We start from the raw sequence: 19,910 nt of genomic DNA, 5'->3' as shown, positions 1-19,910 counted from the left end.
TATGTAAGAGTTGGTATTAAAGAAGAACTTGCTGATACATACAAATACAAAAGGAAATTTTCCAACCACAGAGTCTCACAGAAACTACAATTAATTGAAGCTTTTTAGTAAGAAAAACAAACACAGAAGTAGAGTAAGATAAAAGAAATAATGGCTAGCATATAAATCAGTAAAATATATAAGTAATCCTAATTAATATTTGAGGGTAAATGTAATAGTACTTTATGATAAAAAATGGAATATTATAATATTCTGCACTGCAATGATAAGAATAATGAGGGCTATTCAGTAGGTTAAAAGTACTAAGTTTCTGCCTTATTTGGAGGAGGATGGAGATACATACTTAGACATCATTTTTAAAAGAGTTATAGTGAATTGGGGTAAATTGGAGGGGGAGACAAAACATGAGAGATTATGGACTCTGAGAAACAAACTGAGGGTTTTAGAAGGGACGGGGCCAGGGGGGATGGTTTAGCCTGGTGGTGGGTATTAAGGAGGGCACATATTGCATAGAGCACTGGGTATGCTGCATAAACAATGAATCTTGGAACACTGAAAAAATTAAATAAATAAATAAATAAATAAACAAATAAAAGAGTTATAGTTAGGAATGTATATTAGACATTTAAAAATAATGGGAAAAGTTGGGGAAACCATACATTTAAATTGGAAAAGAAAAAATGAAAAAATAAAGTAAAAAGTCTGGTTAAGAAAAAAGAAAAAATGTGAAAGGAATGATAAAAATAAATGGAAATATACATATTTAGTTGTAATAAATTTTAAAAAATTGTTAGGTTATTTAAGGCAAGAGATCATTAAGACACAAACATTTTTCTAAAACGAAATGACACAGAAAGATTGAAAATAAATGGATAGAGATAAATATGTTGAAAAATGCTGACTAAAATAAGATTTCTATGGCAATTTTATGTCAAAGAGAATTTAAGGAAAATATTAGTAGAGATGAGGAAGAACACTAATTCATAAGTGAAAGACACAAAACTATTCAACAATAAAGAACTTAGGTGCTCTTTGCAGCAACTCTTAAATATTTATAAGGAAAATACTAACAGAATTAAAAAATGAAATTGACAAAATATACTATGGCAGATTTTCTACATTTCTATTAGAAATTTTTCACCAAAAAGGGGCACTTGGGTGGCTCAGTGGGTAAAAGCCTCTGCCTTTGGCTCAGGTCATGATCTCAGGGTCCTGGAATCGAGCCCTGCATCAGGCTCTCTGCTTAGTGGGGAGCCTGCTTCCCTCTCTGTCTCTCTGCCAGCCTCTCTGCCTACTTGTGATCTCTGTCTGTCAAATAAATAAATCTTTAAAAAAAAAAAAAAGAAATTTTTTACCAAAAGACCAGAAATAAAGAAAAGAAGAACAGAATTGGTAAGACTGACTTACAAACAAACTTTATATACAATATATATTTAAAATTTGATAGTCAAAATTAGATAGACCATAAAATAATTCTTGAAATAATATCATATACTACATGATTTCTGTCCATGATATAAAAAATGAAGAATCAGTAGTAAGTGATAGTTCCTCCCAAACCTTATATACTCTTGAATAACTAATGGATTTAAGAGGAAGACACAATGGAATTATAAAATATTTATAGAGCACAATGACAATAAATGAACTATATACTAACATTTGCAGGATGTAACATGAGTGGAACTAGAGTTCCATTATAGTAGTAAAAGCATTTTTTAAAAAGGGCTATTAAAAATAAATGAGTTAAGTATTCAATTCAAGAAGCTAGAAAAATAGTAACCAAAGGAATGAGGAAGAAAGGAAATAATATAGATAAAAGCATGAGTTAACAACTATAGAGAACACCAGAGATAATCAGCAAAATTAAAGCTGATTCTTTGAAAATAGTCACAAGACAGACTATCTTGAATACAGGTGATCAGAGAAAGGTGCGGGTGACAAATCAGAAATGAAAAAAAGCAGGATATGACTATATAGAAGAACTTTTTAAAGTCTCGTGAAATTAATTTGAATAACAATTGCCAATAAATTTCACAACTTAGAAGAGTGACAATATCATGGAAAAGTCTAAATCACCAGAATTGACTGATGAAGGAAAACAAAATCTTTTTCTAGGATGCTAATAAGCTTTATTTTTTAAGGTATACAATGTGGTGATTTAATAGAAGTATGCATTGTAAAACTATTACCACCAAGTTAATTAACACATTCATCACTTTGCATGTTCACCATGCTTGCGTGTGTGGCAAGAACACTTAAGATCTACTATCACAGCAAAATTTCAAGTATACACAACAGTATTATTAACTATAATCACCATGTTGTACGTTGAATCCCCAAAAGTTTCTCATCTTAAAACTGAGAGCTTGACCAGTATCTCCCCATTTCCCTCACTCTTCCAGCTCCTGGCATCATCTTTGTACTCTCTGGTTCTATGATTTTAACTTTTTCAGTTTCCACATATAAAGGAGATTATACAGTATTCGTCTATGACTGGCTTATTTCACTTAGGATAACATCCTCCAGATTCATCTTTGTCACAAATGGCAGGATTTCCTTTTTTTTTTTTATGACTCGATCATATTCAATTGTGTGTGGATATATACATATATATCACATTTTCTTTATCCATTCATCTACCTACATACACTGAGGTTGTTTCCCTATCTTGGCTGTTGTCAGTAATACTGTAATGAACATGGGACAGCAGGTATCTCTGAAATACTGCTCAGTTCTTTTTGAGGAAACTCCACGCTGTTTTTTAGAATGGTTATACCAAATTACATTCCCACCAACAGTGCTTAAGGGTTCCTTTTTTTCCAAACCCTTACCAACACTTGTTATTCCTTGTCTTTTTTATAATAACCATCCTAACAGGTGTGAGGTGATAGCCCATTGTGGTTTTGGTTGCATTTCTCTGATGATCAGTGACATTGAGCATTTTTTCATATACCTGTTGGGCACTTGTATGTTTTCTTTGGAAAGAAGGCTATTCAAATTTTTTGTTCAATTTTGAACTGGGTTATCTTATTTGATGGTTGGATGGACTGTTACTGAAGTTTTATGAGTTCCTTATATATTGTGGACTTTAACCTTTTTTCAGATTTATGGCTTACAAATATTTTCTCACATTCCATAGGTCATTTTGTTGATTTTCCTCCTTTGCTACTGAAGGTTTTAGTTTGATGTAGTCCCACTTATTTATTATTGCATTGTTGCCCGAGCTTTTAGTATCATATCCAAAAGAATCATTGCCAAGACCAATGTTAACAAGCTTTTACCATGTGTTTTTTCTAAGTGTTTTATGGTTTCATGTCTTACATTTAAGTCTTTAATCTATTTTGAGTTAATTTTTGTGTTTCCTATAGGACAAGGGTCAATTTCATTTTTGCGTGCGGATAACAAATTTTCCCAACACCAATTATCAAAGAGAATCCTTTCCCCATTGTGTAAAATCTAAACTGTTAAAAAGCAAAAACCAATTAAGGAATTAGATTGGTGATTATAAAAATTCCATCCCCTCTGTTTCCTCTAAGGTCAGTAGCACATTTATTCAACAAATCATTCATTCCACAAATATTTATTGAGACCCTACTATGTGTCCGACACTGTCCTAGGCACTTCGGCTCATCAATGAATAAAACACAACAAAGAAGTATATTGTCTTTGTGGAGCTGAAATTCTAGTGAGGGGCGCCAACAATGAACTATGAAAAAAAATGAAAATTACATTATATTTTAGAAGGTGATAAAAACTGGAAAAAATCGAACAATGTAAAAGGGAGATAGACGTATAGGATGGGCATGGAAAGAAGCAAAGTGGGTTTGATGGAAGGACTTTCCTGATATTATTTTTTTTTTCTTAAATAAATGGCTCTTTAACCCAGTTCAATAATTACCCAATAGTCAAAGAAACTCTCTCTGAGGAAACAGGACATAAAAAGTGCTAGAGAAAGTAACTGAGCTCCAACAGTCTGGAAACAAACTCCTGTCCTCCCTTTGCTTCCCCATTCATTACTGGCCCAAAAGGTATATCAGTTTTGTGGAGAAACCACCAGATTACTTGCAATGACTCTCTGTGGGCTGCTGGTGATTTGAGACAGACATTATTTTGCCTGATATTTTAAGTTGAAGGTCAAGGTAACCTGAGAAGGCTGGTTCAGAAGCTAAGCAATCAGCCATGTTGATATTTGGGAGAACATTCCAAGCAGAGAAAAGAGAGAAGAATGTCCATGCAAACAGGTTTCCGGCATGTTTCAGGTACAGTGACACTGCATCAGAAGGAATTGAAGGGGAGGAGGGAGTAGAAGAAGTGGTCAGATTGTTAAAAGAATTTTACTGGTAAATTTTCTGTAAGTCTCAATGAAGAGAGAATCCTCAAACCAGTCTCAAAGAACAGAAAAAGGTTTAAAAAAAAATACCCAACTTCTTTTATGAGACTGATTTAATCTTGACACCAAAATTAGATAAGTAGGGAACTAGATAATTATAGACCTATCATACTTATGAACATAGATGGAAAAATCCTAATACAATATTGGCAAATCAAATCTAGTAACGTGTCTAGATTTAATCTTGCCCAAAGAAAGATTTTCTTAAGAATGTAAGGCTGGTACAGCACCAGAAAAATGTATCAATGCATATATGTATATCAGTGCTTAATATATTAATAAATTAAGGAATAAAAAATAGAAGCATCTTGACTGACTATCCATAGTGGCCAGGATAGCTGTCATACACATACTGAACAATGTGGATTGACCTTGATCTTGGTTGAAACTGCTCCTGTCCTACTGAATGCTTGTTTGCAAGCAGCAGTGATAAACATACCTGCATAAATTACCAACCATCAAAGGGCAGGCTGCTCATATGGCCCTCTTGTGTCATAGAAGAGGGATTCGTCTTCACTCGAATAGGGTTTATTTATTTACTATTACTTATTTACTATTTCATAAGGTTTACTTATATACAATTTGTCTTCACTCGAAGTTCATTCACAGTGAATGCCATGGTAAGCTGACGGAGGGCTCCTTTCCCCAGCTGAGGGTCAGCTCACAACAAACAATCTTTCTAGAAATTACTCCCAGCCAAAAGTTATGCCTTGTCCAAGCTTATACCTCTTCCCCAGTGACACCTCAACAACAGGTGGAGGCAAGGCTACAAAGGCCCAGCTCTCCTCTTGTCTTTGGGAAAAAACACCCTAGCTGTGGAGCTCCCTGAAAGATAGGCTAAGGCCTCTAATTACAACTGCTTTTTGGTTTAATTTCTCCCTGTATGAAATCCTCCCTCCCTCCTCACACGTGCTCTAGAGAACATGCTCCAAGAAAACTTCTGAACAAAACCTGCTGTCTCAATGTCTGTCTCCCAGGAGACTTGATCATATAAAATTGCCCCCTTTCGCCATCCTAGTACTTCATATTATAGTGTCTCTGACCAAGGATTCTATTTTATGGAAGGCAAGGTAAGGTGACAGGTTAGAGCTCACGGCATTCACTGGGTCTGCTATGTGTCTCATCTTGCACTAGAAATTGGGCTTAAAAAACAGTGGGCTGGCCAATTGAACACTCAATTACATTATCCGCTGAAGAACGTCACCTTGTAAAAGTGTCTCTTTCTCCTACAGGATTTTTTTTTTTTTTTAATGGTGCTGCTTCTCCCACGGGGAGAACACAGGAATCTGAGAACTAGGGATAGAAATGTGAGTGACACCTGTCATTACTGTACCTAGTGATCAGGCACAATATTTTTACTTTTCATTTAATGATTCTAGGTGCTTTAGAGAACTTAGTACCTAAGAGAGGCATGTTTTTACAAGGGGGCCCAATGATTTTTCCAGGGCATAGAAGTTGGGCATATCATCTTAACTATTTAGATTCTTATATCATTGGGTGAATAAGAAAGAAAAAAAAATGGAAGCACTAACTGGGTTGAGTAACCTTGATTTATCAAGGTAAAATAAGGCTGCTGCTTATCGCAGGCGTTAGGTAAGCTCTTCCCAAATATGATCCTTCTCCTGCCAGGCCCTGGGTAAGACCGCGCTTCCCTGTATGCGTGAATTTAGTCCTGGCCTTGTTTTGGCAATTTCTAGACAATGAACTCACAATCAGGAAGCGCACATTTGAGTTCTCTTTGGAAGTTGTGCAACTTTGATCAGATTAACCTTTTTGACGATCTGTGTAGTTATCTAAATTGAGGAGGTACCACGGGGTTGCCCTAAAGAAAACTGGATGATAAAGATGTAAATATTTGTAAATACAACAAAGACAGCTGACATTTACCAATTGATCATTATATGCTAAGTGTCTTATTTGCGTTTCTCAACTTTACCCTCATGCTACCTTTATGAAACTGTTGGCGCTACAAGCAGTACCCTATTTCACAGATGAGGTAACTGAGAAGTGAAGTCCTTTGCCCACATTCCCAGAATTAGGTGGCAAATGAGGATGCACATCCGGTTGGACTCCAAGCACAAGATCTAAACAGTGGGCTGTATATTTACACAGTGTAGGGCAATGTAAAAGTATCAGGGGGTGCTATGCAAGCCTAAGTCTCCTTTCAGAGTTTCTATTGGAAGTTCCATTGGAAGTTTCATTGGAAGTCCTCCCGCCCTTGCTGTCTTTCCTGTCTCATTCTGGTTCTAGTGCATTCATGCAGAGGTTCTGAGCCTTAAGAAGCCAACAGAAGCGTCTGAGCTCCATTGTTCTTTTCTAGGTTCCTCATCATCAGTCATCTTGGGCAGCCTCTTCCTGCATCTCCTCTTTCTTCTTTCTTTTGTACTGAAGCCTCTGCACTTTTCCTTCCTCCTTTCCCTCAGGGGATTTTATCTTCTAATTTCTTTCATGATTTAAGAAGCTACGCTTTACTTAAAGAAAACTCTGAAATTTCTAAGGAGAGGCCAACTTTCTCACAGTATCCCCAGAAAGATAATGTTCTGAAGAGTACTCATTCCTGGCACACTCTTGTTCTTGGGGGACAGGTTTTACCAGGTCACTTCGTTTTAAGTTCAGCTACAGTTTTGTCACAGGGACCTAAGACTAAAACAAAAACCAGCACCAGAACTGATGATTCCTCTTAAACCAAACCAGTACGGTCCACGTTTTGAATACATGTTTGTAAAGTCTGTATCAATGTAAATAACAGAGTCTCTTGAATTTAGTAGACTCATAATTTTTACTTGAAGTATCCCATGCCAGCTGAAATCCCACAAGGGATATATGTGGAAAGGAGCTTCTAAACCACACTGGTGACACTTTTTTTCTTTTACCAGAAAGGTGTGGTCCATGATCACAGATGGCTCAGAGAAGGTATCTCAGCTTCTGCCAGTGTGGGCAGTCTGAGAGAGGTTGGTACCTTTCAGGTCAGGGAGTGAGCACAGTTCTGAGAAGAGGGCAGGATTAGCATGATGGCTACTTTTAGCTCATTGCAAGCCAGAGTATGTTTCGCCCCGTAAAGCAGCATGGCTTCATTATTTGGCTCAAAGCAGCATTGCACAGCCTATATTATGCAGAATATATTGATCCCCTTACATATTCTGTGAGAAAGGAGTTGTCTATTAGAGACCCGCAATGTTGAATAGCATATACAAAGCCATAAAAACCCTCCCTTAAAACCTATTCAGCTTGGGTTATGTAGTATTCCCCAAACTTATTTGATCTAGGAATTTATCTTCTTATTCCACTTTTTTTTAGCATTCCCAAAGGAAGTATTTTGGAAATCCCAATAGCTCTCAGTGCCCAGATAGCAGACAGTCATATTAAAATATAAAATTAAAAAATTACTTCTTTCTCACTAAGCTACTCACTAATTATATGTATCTCAGATTCTATTCATGAATAACTAAACAATATCACAATTATGCAGCTATATACATGGCTACATAATTAGGCATTATCTCCTTATAAAACATTTTATGTCTGTGCCTAATTTTTATCTTTCCTCTTTGGATATACACTCAGGCAGACTCCGTTTGCCTCTTTGGATATAGTCTTTGGCAGATTCACTTCTTTAAAATGATATGACATTGATTATGGAGACTTGTGAAATGTTCATTTGAATTACAATAAAAGCTAAGCTGCTTTTACTTTTTAAAATTTTTCTATAAAGAGATACCAAAATTATTTTCTCAAATGAGGCAGTTTCTCTCCACCGCCCCCCCACCTCTCTCTCCTTTTCTCCCTCTCTCTCTCATAAGTTGTTTCCGCAGGTAGGTTGTTTCTGCACTATTGTGTCATACAGGCACCCAGATGAGAGAGGCAGCTCTACTATCCTGAGCTGTGGGTTTCCATATTTGTTCTGGTCATCTCATTCCAATTAGAAGGAAGGAAAGGAGATGGAAAATCCAGGACAACGGCCTCTGCAAAAGTAACACAGATGTTACTTTTAGTATTTAGCCTTATATCCCATTAGCAGAAACTTAGTCACGTGGCCACTCCTAGCCAAAAAACCTGGAAAATGTAATATTCTGAGGGTGCCCATCGGACAAAGAATAGAGAATGGGACTATAAGTGGCTGCAAACTGAAGTCTGCTACAGCCTGTCATTCTGGCCGGCCACACAATAATCTGCACTCTCCTCCCCAAATATAGACTTGTTGCCTTAAGGGAGGCAAGGCCCCCTACTTATTGCCTCTATTTCAAAATCCTAGACCTTTAGGCAAAGCTCGGTCCTCTTCATCAGGTCTAGAGATATCCCTTATTGTATATAACATTGTGATCTAAAAGATAATTTGCCCCTTTTCCCTCCATAATATGCAATTGTGGAGTAACAAGAGAATTACCCCAATAAAATCTCCCATTCAGAAAAGGAAATAATTGCAAATACAGGTAGTCACTGATTATAACAATGAGTAAATTACTGCTGGATAGGAACTGGAGAAGCTCCCTGTCCTGGGAGGTGGAGTATATTAGTAGGTTAGATATGGTCTCTTGTTCTGGGATGAACTGCCTTATCCACTGTCCTTCATGCATCTTAGCCATGCCCTCTGGGAGGTTCTTCCTAGTCTGTTCTTGCACGACATCTGAAATGGGTGCTAGAGGGCATGCTTTCCTTGGGAACTACATAGTTTCCTTTGCACACTTTCCACTAATGCAGTTTAGAAAGCCTGGAAGTTTTTGTAGACCAGTCCTGTGGCTTGTGACTTCCTAAAAGATTCAGTAGCTTTTTTATTTATTTGATACCAGTCAGTTTCATGTTCAAGTTCAGCCTCACCCAAGTTCTTTTCTGGACATCTTCTGAAGTCTATCTTATATGCCAGCATTGGTGTTGAGCCCATTTCTTTCTCCCTTTTTTAATGAGGATGCCTTACAGAAATGTGAACCAAAAGGTCTTAGTGAGATACCAATATTAATCTGGCTTTCTGGCACAAGGCTATATCCTTTAATTTGGTTGAAAGTCTTAATAACAGGGCTTTGTGAAAGGCTTTACATAGTCTTATTTCTTGTTTTTTTTTTTGTGATATGGAAACACTTCTATATTCAAACACTGCTTACCACTTCCCCACTTTTGTTTGAATTCTTTGTTTTCTTGCTATGCCTTACTAAAGGCAGCAAGGTATATATATCAGTATAATGCAACAGCTCTGCCCAACTTCTTCCCACACAGTTATCATCTCCACAGGCACATGGTTAACTTTCTAAGTTGGTAAGAATGACAGTTTTATCAAGAAGTTTTAATGGCATAATAAGTACCAGCAGCTTCCAGCATGCAATATCTATTTCTTCACCACCAATACCTAGCCTCTGGGCCAATAACACATGTTTTAGGTTTTTGTTATGTCGGAACCCTACTTTTAGGTACTAATTTTTTTATTTTAGTTAAGGTCAAGTTAAAGCTTCTATCTCAAAACTAAATGGCTCAAACAAGTTTATTTTATTTCCATAAAAAAATCAGTATTGATAGGCAGTCTGCTTTATGAGGTGATCCAGCTATTACTGGGACAGTTCTGCCTCAGCAGGTATGTCTAAGGTTGTACAGTGGGTGCCACACCTCTCCGGCAAAAAGGAAAGAAGACCACCAATAGATAATATTGGTAAGTGTATCCAGCAAAGTGGCCATGTGCCCAGGAAGAGTCAACAGACTCAAGAGGAAGACCTTCAATCTGTATGCAACTCAACATGCCAAAAAACAAAAAGAAAAGATAATCCAATTAATGAGAGAAATTATGAACAGACATTAAACAAAAATCTCTCCAAAGGAGACATCTAGATGGCCAACAGACACATGAAGATGCTCAACATCACTCATCATCAGGAAAATGCAAATCAAAACTACAATGCAATATCACCTCACACCTGTCAGAATGGCTACAATCAAATTTACAAGAAGCAAGTGTTGGTGAGAAGAAAGGAACAAGTGTTGGTGGATAGAAAGGAACGCTCTTGCACTGTTGGTGGGAATGCAAACTGATGTAGCTACTGTGGAAAAACAGTAGGAGTTTCCTCAAAAGTTAAAAATAGAACGGCCCTATGTTCTAACAATCACACTACCAGATGTACCCAAAGAACATAAAACACGAATTCAAGGGGATACCTGCACTCCAATGTTTATAGCACCATTATTTACAATAGCCAGACTATGGAAATAGCCCAAGTGTCCATCTATAGATGAATGGATAAAGAAGATGTGTGTGTATACATACACACACACACACACACACACACACACACACACAATGAAATATTGTTCAGCCATTAAAAAAGAATGAAATCTCACTATTTGCAACACCATGGATGGAGCTGGAGGATATAGTTCTAAGCAAAATGAGTCAGAGAAAAACAAATAGCATATGATTTCACAATATTTGTAATTTGAGACACAAAACAAAGGAGTGAAGGGGGAAAAAAGGAGACAAAGAAACAGACTTTTAACTACAGAAAACAAACTGATGGTTCCCAGAGGGAAAGTGAGTGGTGGGATGGGTGAAATAGGTGATGGGGATTAAGAGTACACTTAGTGTGATGATCACCGAGTAATGTGTGGAATTGTTGAATCACTATATTATATACCTGAAACCAATATACCAGTGTATGTTAACAGTACTGGAATTAGGGGGCCTGGGTGGCTCAGTGGATTGGGCCTCTGCCTTCTGCCTAGGTCATGATCTCAGGGTCTTGGGATCAAGCCCCACATCAGGCTCTCTGCTCAGCAGGGAGCCTGCTTCTCTCTCTCTCTCTGCCTGCCTCTTTGCCTGTGATCTCTCTGTCAAATAGATGAATAAAATCTTTATAAAAAAAATACTGGAACTGAAAGAAACAAAGAAAGAGAATAAACAAACACTAGTATAAGAAAAAAGAAGAAAGAAAACCTGCAGTCTACTATGGCTTTAGAGCAAATGATCAAAATAATATACATAGAAACAATGTGATTTAATATATAATATGTTATATCATACAATGACATAATAAGCTATGATATGTTCAGATGAACTGCTATAAGCCCTACTAAGATTTAACAGATTAATAAATTCATGTCTATATCCCAGATGTTTAGTTCTTTGATATTACAAATAGTACTGTGGCATTTAAAAATAGAGTACTACTTAGCCTAAATAACCCATAAAACTGTTTTTGGACACCAATATGGTAAACAGTAATAGCTTAACCTTGAAATACAATCAGTAACTTCATTCAGTTATGAAAGTTTCTACATTATAGACATAGAAAAAAAAATGAAAAAATGAGGTATTTTGGCATCATTTCAGAAAACATTGGTTTGGATGCTTGTCATATGACCCAAACAATAGACTTATATAGTAACTTTGGCTAATATGAGTTGAAAAAATTAATCAAAGCTACAAAATTAATGATGCCATTGGCTTTCCAAAGCACTCAGACTTCTGGTTTTGTACTACTTGGAAAACTTTGGTAAGATTTTGGTAACTAACAAACCACACTTGACTGAATCAATATAAAAACTTACATGGTTAGGTTATTTTAAGTAATTCATTTAACTGATATTATCTGCATCTTCACATATCTTTTCTAACCTCCTCCACCCTTTGAGTGACCAATCCTCTAGCTCTGTTGGGGTTCCTTTCACCAAAGGAATGTTGAAGAGCTTCTTCTTTCATATGCCTTTCTTCAGCCTTTCCTCTCCTGGGGGCCCTCACATCTGCAACTCCAGCTACTGCTAGAGGAGCTCTCTTCTCCCAATCACAGACAAAATTCTTAAAAGAGTAGTCTTTATTTCCTCAAATTCCTTCATTTCTATTCTCCCCTCACCTTTCTACAAGGTTGCCGCCATCCATAGCACTCTCTGAATCTTCTCTCACGTGGTCAACAGAAAGTGCCATTTCCTTTAGTCCTGACCATACTTTATTTGTTCTCATCTTACCCAACCCCTTAGAAACTCTGACTATGGTCAACCCATGAGCTACTCATTGGCTGCTATGCTACCTCATTTTCCTTCTTTTTCCTCCTACTTTCTGATCATTTCTCCCCAGTTTCTTTTAACGGCCCATCTTTATCTACTTTGGGATGCTAACATCCTTCATAAACAAGTCCTTGGCCATTTTTAATTTTCATGCCGTTCATTCCCTCTAGTCAATCCTATCCTTCCCCATTGTTTCCATTTCTTTCTGTGTCTGGATGACTAACAAGTGTATATATCGGGCCCAAGCCTCTTCTGAGCTTCCGGGTCTTGTATCCATCGCCCACATGATACCTTCTTATGGATCTTTCTTTGACACCTCAGACTCAATATGTCCCAACAATATGGGCATCTCACCCAAGCTTGATTCCCTTTCAGCGTTCCTTACCTCAGGAAATGGCAAGCTTCTCTATCAAGGAGCTCACCTCATAAAACTAGAAATGAGCAAAATTTTGTGGCACTGTATCCAGGATATTTGACACCTGGAATAACAACACATTTCTCAACACAACAAAATTACTTTCAGTAATAATCATGAAATGGAATAAATAATAATCTTGATTACAACAGAAACTCAGACAGTGAAAACTGTTTTTCTTGAACTTTGCATATACACAGTCATGCTAGAAATTAAATAATGTATATGATTAAAATTAAATTACATTTATAGTAAAAAAAGGGAAAAAGTAATTGCTTCATACATTTAAAGTACCTTAATTTATTTTTTTGTAAAAATGGGGAAAACTTCACCTACATATTGGTTGTTGCAGCAATGAATAGTAATGTAGATTCTGTTGCTGAGCCTTAAATTCTGCAAATTTGTCAAAGTAAAATTGATCCTCATGTATTGCTGCTTAATAGACAGTACAGCAGATTTGCCAATCTTTCTTCACTCAGGGTTAAGGAACCTTTTAATTAATTTTAATTTTCAAACTTTTCTTTGACATGAAGCAACAGATATACAAATAAGTTGAGGGAGGTCTTAAAGGGCAGATTTGGTAGAGATTCACATAGAAACTCACATTTCACATACACAGAAAAATGCAGTTCTGCATGTGTCACTGTTTCTTCAGAATCTATACGAGCGTATTTCAACTGTTCCACAGTCAAAAAATTTTAAACACAAGTGAAAACTCCAAGTGGTCACTCAGAAAAACAGAATTGAAATAATTCAAGTTCTTTTTTTCTTTATCTTTACAGTCACTGTACTGTCATTCTTTATTTCACATCCATTGTATAAAGGCAGGCACATGTAGTGTGGTTGGGATTGGAAATACAAAATGAGCCCAAAATGAACAAAACGGATTCTGAACCTTTAGGAACTTACTGCCAAATGAACTCATGTAATTGTATTTATACATGTAAGGTGCAGGAGCCAGCCTTGTAACTGGGAGAATTCTAAATTAACCTTCTCTTAGACAGACTATAAAGGACAAAGTATAAACATGTGCAAACTTAAAGTTACATATACACTATCATCAACTCAACAATAACTACAGGAATTGCTAGAACTTAGGCAAATAAAAGATTTCTCTGGAAAAATGTTTTATCACAAACATTGATTTTTGATATGATGGAACTATTTGTATCCTGATTATAGTGATGCTCCCTGACTTGATATGGGTCTAACAGTTCATAGAATTGTATTCCAAACAAAAATGGACATAAAACCCTATGAGAAACATATATATATATATATATATATATATATATATATATATCTCACATGTTAAATTACATATATACATATATATGTATGTGTGTGTGTGTGTGTGTGTGTGTGTGTGTGTGTATAATAGAGATCATTACACAAGTGTAATGCATTTGTTAAAACTCATGGAACACTTAAAATGACTGAATTTTGGAGGGAGGAGCAAGATGTCAGAGGAGTTGGAAACCTAAATATCATCAGGTCCCAGGAGTTCAGCTAGATATCAACCATTCTGAACAGCTACAAAGTCAATAGGAAAGTGAAGAGAAGAGGAGAAGAAATTCTATGAACAGAAAAAAAAAATCACTTTCCAGAAGATAGGTCGTGTGGAGAAGTGAATCTGAGGTAACATTTGGGAAGACAGACAGTGGGGGGAGGGGCCAGCTCCAGTAAGTGACAGAGCATCAGAGCACAAAATCAGAAAGTGCTTTTTTAAGAAGCATTTTAGATGTTTTAGAAGAACTTTTAGAAGTCTGCTCCACTGAGGGACATTGCTCCAGAGGCTATGTGAGGGTGGGGGAGTAGAGTCCTCACAGGGACAGTATGGTCTCAGGACTTGCAGGGTCACAAAAACACCAGGAGTGTCTGGGTGTGGCAGAGCTCCCAGGTATTGGAGCAGGGAAGCCAGGTACAGAGATGGAGACAACCAGTGAGCTCTCAGCTTGGGGTTACCGTAAACCATAATCCAGAGCACAGTTAGCCCACCGCTCTTTGGGCAGGGACCCAACAAAAAGTAGATACAGGAGATTCACCTTCTTTCACCAGGAGGAGTAATGTGGGATAGTGCTGCAGGAATCTGGGTTTGGAGACTACAAATAAAGCCATGGGCCAGAGACAGAAATGCTCAGTCATAGGCCAGGTGAGCTCGGAGCATGGCCATAGACCAGAAAGACAGGAGGGATTGACTGCTTTTATCCGAGGGTGCACTGAGAAGTGGGGCCTGAGCTCTTGGCTCCTTTGAGCCAGAGATTGGGAGGCCACCATTTTCATTCCCATCCTCCAAAGCTCTACAAAAAGTGTTCAGGGAACAAAAGCTATTGAGAGCAAAACCAAGCAGATTACTTAGCCCGGCCCCTGGCAAGGGTTGTGCAATTCTGCATTGGGCAAAAACATATGAGAATCATTGCAACATGCCTCTCCCCCAGAAGATCAGCAAGAACATCCAGCCAAGACCAAGTTCACCAATCAATGAGAACTCCAGAACTCCAGAGCCAGGGTAAAGCAACACATAGAATTCATGGTTTATTTCTCATGATCCTTTAGTTTTTCAAAGCTAATTTTTTAAATTTTATTAAAATTTTTAAAATTATTTATTAAAAATTTTATTTAAAAATTTTATTTTTCTTATTCTATTTTTAAAAATTTTCCCCTTTCCTATTTTAACAATTTTTTAACTATTTTATTATCAATACTTTAAAAAATCTTTATTTTTTTAAATTATTTTATTTATTTATTTGACAGACAGAGGTCACAAGTAGGCAGAGAGGTGTGCAGAGAGAGAGGGGGAAGTAGGCTCCCTGCTAAGCAGAGAGCCCGATGCCGGGCTCAATCCCAGGACCCTGGGATCATGACCTGAGCCAAAGGCAGAGGCTTTAACCCACTGAGTCACCCAGGTGCCCCTAATAAAATCTTTTTTAATATTAATTGCTATACTCATATTTTATCCCCATTGGACTTAACCTTATTTTTTGTATACATGTAGGGTTTTTTTTCTTTCTTTAAAATTTAGGGATATAGGGCGCCTGGGTGGCTCAGTGGGTTAAGCCGCTGCCTTTGGCTCAGGTCATGATCTCAGGGTCCTGGGATCGAGTCCCACATCGGGCTCTCTGCTCAGCAGGGAGCCTGCTTCCCTCTCTCTCTCTCTCTCTCTCTCTGCCAGCCTCTCTACCTACCTGTGATCTCTCTCTGTCAAATAAATAAATAAAATCTTTAAAAAAAAATTTAGGGATATAATTTTTTCTGATAAATCTATTAGAAATCTAATAGAAATATATTAGATATCTAAATCTAGCACATGATTTTGTTCTACTCTCCAGCTTGATCACATTCTTTCCTCTTTGTTTTTTTCTTTTTTGAACCAACTTCTTACCTTACCAATTCTTCTTTTAGAATCTTTTTAAATTTTCATCTTTACAGTCATATTTCATTCCTTCATTGTGTTTACCCTTATTTTTGATTACATACATGAGTTTTTCTTTCTTTAAAATTTTAGGAGGTAGTTTCTTCTAAGAGAACAAAATAAACCCCAAATCCAGTGTGTGGCTCTGTTCTGTTAACCAGTATATATATATATATATATATATATATATATATATATAATTTTCCCCCTTTCTTCTTCACCCAGTTTTGGGTCTCTTCTGATTTGGTTAATGTATTTCTTTCTGGGGTCAAGGCTACTCTATTAGTATTTTGTTCTCTCATTCATCTATTCTTATCTGGATAAAATGACAAGGCAGAAAAACTCACCACAAAGAAAGAACAAGAGACAGTACCAATGTCTAGGAACCTAATAAATATGGACATTAGTAATATATCAGAACTAGAGTTCTGAATGATGATTATCAAGGCACTAGCTGGGCTTGAAAAAAACCATAGAAGATATTAGAGAATACCTTTCTGGAGAAATCAAAATCCCTTTCTGGAGAAAAAAAAAGAATAAAATCTAACCAAGTTGAAATTTTAAAAAAGCTATTAATGAGGTGCAATAAAAAAATGGAGACTCTTACTTCTAGGATGAATGAGGCAGGAGAGAGAATTAGTGGTATAGAAGACCAAATGATGGAGAATAAAGAAGCTGAGCAAAAGAGAGACAAACAACTACTGGACCACAAGGGGAGAATTCAAGACATAAGACGGAACAATATTAGAATAATTGGGAACCCAAGAGAAAAAAGAGACATGGGGAAGAAGGTATATTGGCGCAAATTATAGCAGAGAATTTCCCTAATATAGCAAAGGCAACAAACATCAAAATCAAAGAGGCACAGAGAACACCCCTCAAAATCAATAAAAATAGGTCCAAACCCCATCACCTAATGTTAAAACTTACAAGTCTCAGTGACAAAGAGAAAATCCTGAAAGCAGCTTGGGACAAGAGGTCTGTAACATACAATGATAGAAATATTAGATTGGCAGTAGACCTATCCACAGAGACCTGGCAGAGCAAAAGAACTGACAATATACTCAGAGCACTAAACAAGAAAACTATGCAGCCAAGAATACTATATCCAGCTAGGCTATCATTGAAAATAGAAGGAGAGATAAAAAGCTTCCAGGACAAACATAAACTAAAAGAATTTGCAAACATCAAACCTGCCCTACAGGAAATACTGAAAGGGGTCCTCTAAGCCAAGAGAGAGTCTAAAAATAACAAAGCAGAAAGAAACAGAGACAATATACAGTAACAGTCACCTTACAGGCAATACAATGGCACAAAATTCATATCTTCCAATAGTTACCCTGAATGTAAATGGGCTAAATGCCCCAATAAAAAGACACAGGGTATCATTAAAAAAACACATCAATACACTGTCTACAAGAAACTCATTTTAGACCCAAAGACACCTCCAGATTTAAAGTGAGGGGATGGAAAACAATCTACCATGATAATGGACATTGAAAGAAAGCTGGGATGGCCATCCTTATGTCAGATAAATTAGAGTTTAAGCCAAAGACTATAATAAGAGATGAGGAAGGACACCATATCATAATTAAAGAGTCTGTCCAACAAGAAGATCTAATAATTTTAAATATCTATGCCCCTAACATGGGAACAGCAAATTACATAAACCAATTAATAACAAAATCAAAGAAACATATTGACAATAATACAATAATAGTAGGGGACTTTAACATCCCCCCTTACTGAAATGGATAGATCATCTAAGCAAAAGATCAACAAAGAAATAAAGGATTTAAGTGACATAGTGAACCAGATGGACATCACAGAGATATTTAGAACACTCCATCCCAAAGCAACAGAATACACATTCTTCTCTACTGCACATGGTGCAACCTCCAGAACAGATCACACTCTGGATCATAAGTCAGGTCTCAACTGGTACCAAAAGTTGGAATAATTCCCTGCAAGTTTTCAGACCACAATGCTTTGAAACTAGAACTCAATCACAAGAGGAAAGTTGGAAAGAACTCAAATACCCGGAGGCTAAAGAGTATCCTACTAAATAATGAATGGGTCAACCAGGAAATTAAAGAATTTTTAAAAATCATGGAAACAAATGAAAATGAAAGCAACTGTTGAAAATATTTGGGACACAGTAAAGGCAGTTCTGAGAGGAAAGTATATAGCAATACAAGAGTTTCTCAAGAAACAAGAAAGGTCTCAAGTACACAACCTAACCCTACACCTAAAGGAGATGGAGAAAGAATAGCAAAGAAAGCCTAAACCCAGCAGGAGAAGAGAAATAATAAAGATCAGAACAGAAATCAATGAAATAGAAACCAAAGACCAGTGGAACAAATCAACGAAACTAAGAGCTGGTTCTTTGATAAGATTGATAAAATCCTGGCCAGACTTATCAAAAAGAAAACAGAAAGGACCCAAATTAATAAAATCATGAATGAAAGAGGAGAGATCACAATCAACACCAAAGAAATACAAAGAGCAAATACAAATACAAACAATGAGCAACTATGCACCAGCAAATTTGACAGTCTGGAAGAAATGGATGCATTCCTAGAGACATACTAACTATCAAAACTGAACCAGGAAGAAACAGAGAACCTGAACAGGTCCATAACCAGTAAGAAGATTGAAGCAGTCATTAAAAATCTCTCAACAAACAAGACCCCAGGATCAGACGGCTTCCCATGGGAATTCTATCAAACATTTAAAGAAGAATTAATTCCTATTCTCCTGAAACTGCTCCAAAAAATAGACAAACTCATTTTATGAGGTCAGCTTTACCTTGATCCTTCAGCCTGCTTTAAACTGTAATGTTGAAACTGTTACCTTGAAACTGTTCCAAAAAATAAGACAAACTCATTTTATGAGGCCAGTGTTACCTTGTTCCCAAAACCAGACCAAGACCCCATCAAAAAGGAGAATTAAAGACCAATATCCTTGATGAACATGGATGCAAAAATTCTTACCAAAATACTAACCAATAGTATCCAACAGTACATTAAAAGGATTATTCACCACGACCAAGTGGGATTTATTACAGGGCTGAAAGCTTGGTTCAACATCCGCAAATCAACTAATGTGATACAATACATTAATAAAAGAAAAAACAAGAACCATAGGATACTCTCAATAGATGCTGAAAAAGCATTTGACAAAGTACAGCATCCCTCCTGATCAAAACTCTTCAAAGTGTAGGGATAGAGGGAGGGTACATTGCACAATATCATCAAAGCCATCTATGAAAAACCCACAGCGAATATCAGTCTGAATATAGGAAAAACTGAGAGCTTTTCCCCTAAGGTCAGGAACATGGCAGGGATGTCCACTATTACCACGGCTATTCAACATAGTACTAAAAGTCCTAGTTTCAGCAATCAGACAACAAAAAGAAATTAAAGGCATCCAAATCAGCAAAGAAGTCAAACTCTCACTCTTTGCAGATGATAGGATACTTTATGTGGAAAACCCCAAAGACTCCACTCCAAAACTGATAGAACTAATGCAGGAATTCAGTAAAGTGTCAGGATATAAAATCAATGCACAGAAATCAGTTGCATGTCTATACACCAACAGCAAGACAGAAAAAAGAGAAATTAAGGAGTCAATCCCATTTACAATTGTACCCAAAACCATAAGATACCTAGGAATAAACCTAACCAAAGAGGCACAGAAGCTATAAACTCCAA

This window comes from Mustela erminea, chromosome 7 (genome assembly GCF_009829155.1).
Source record: "Mustela erminea isolate mMusErm1 chromosome 7, mMusErm1.Pri, whole genome shotgun sequence".
In the NCBI taxonomy this organism is placed as follows: Eukaryota; Metazoa; Chordata; class Mammalia; order Carnivora; family Mustelidae; genus Mustela; species Mustela erminea.
The sequence above is the reverse complement of the archived record's forward strand: the minus strand, read 5'-3'. Positions refer to the sequence as shown.